At 38.7% G+C, this 1,251-nt stretch overlaps 1 protein-coding gene across 1 annotated transcript in view; it reads left to right on the forward strand.

Moving 5' to 3' along the window:
- Positions 1 to 1,251, forward strand: part of LOC116842001 (mucin-19-like) — a 25,615-nt gene that overhangs the window by 15,867 nt on the left and 8,497 nt on the right. The window lies entirely within an intron of this gene.

A 1,251-nucleotide genomic window follows, 5' to 3' on the forward strand; every position in this document is an offset into this window, starting at 1 on the left:
TCTCTCTCTCTCTCTCTCTCTCTCTCTCTCTCTCTCTCTCTCTCTCTCTCTCTTTTGTATTCTTTCTTCAGCTCTTGTCAACACATGCTCGAGCGGACACACACGTCCTTCTGTTCAAGATTTACTATTTCTCCATTCGGCAGCTGTGTACACACGCCAATGGTAGATCGTGCACGTTACAATTCATTACGAGATTTGCTTCTGCCGTATCGTCCAATGTGTTTGTGTTCGATGCAGCGTATGGACTGCGGATGCATCGTGTAGAGAGAAGTCGCGCAGTGGCGCGAGAACGAGAGACTCGCATCGAAAGAAATTTTCGATGCAACTCAATGCTTCAAACCTTTACCTCGTGTTTGTCGAGATCTATTATTTTAACTTAAAAATAAAAAGTACGATCTATAATAGATCTCTACTTCTCGGTTGGAAGACGTCATGTCGAGATTAATTTCGAATCCATACTGACACTCACGTATAATCCTTTGTGAGAAATATTGCGGAAACGCGTGGTATTGATCGATATGTCATGGCGAAATTTACCGTTTTCACCTAAGTATCGCTCCAATAATTTTCGCTTTACAAAGAAATTTAAAATTGACGATGAGTATTGGCTACGCATCGTCGCCTATGGCTACGCATGCTGCGAATACTTAGATTTCTGACCACACGGATGTAGATCTTAGTTTCACGACTAAGCCTTCTTGTAGGTTTCATCTCGATAAACAGCAGCAATCGCAAGCGCGACGCAATCGATAGCGCTGTGCAGATAGTCTAAGAAGATAGCACGCACGCTATAGCGTTCTCTTCGAGATAGGTCTCAAACGTACCTTGAAACGTCTCTTCATCGGACAGGTCGTTAGGCAGATCTTTCGTCGAAATTGGCGGGGTCAACGGCCAAGATAGTCCACGAATGCGCCGAAGATCCCTCTGCGTTCGACGCAATCCAATTGCGAAAAAAAATAAATATTTCTTGTTAACTTTGCTGTTTCTTTATATAAGACGATTAGATTTCTATCAAAATTTTATTAAACAAAAATCGCATTGTGTGCAAGTTCGAGTGTTAACTGTGTGTTATGTAGCTAAAATGCACTAATTATTAAGAGAATACTTGGAAACTATCGGTCTAACTGTAAATACTAGTTGCGAATTTAGTCCTTTTTGATTAGATTTAATGTATGATATAATATAATATGTATATATATATATATATATATATATATATATATATATATATATATATATATATATATATAA

Source organism: Odontomachus brunneus, unplaced genomic scaffold (assembly GCF_010583005.1).
Source record: "Odontomachus brunneus isolate Ranch 3 - 2012 unplaced genomic scaffold, Obru_v1 Obru_scaffold_002, whole genome shotgun sequence".
Taxonomy (NCBI): Eukaryota; Metazoa; Arthropoda; class Insecta; order Hymenoptera; family Formicidae; genus Odontomachus; species Odontomachus brunneus.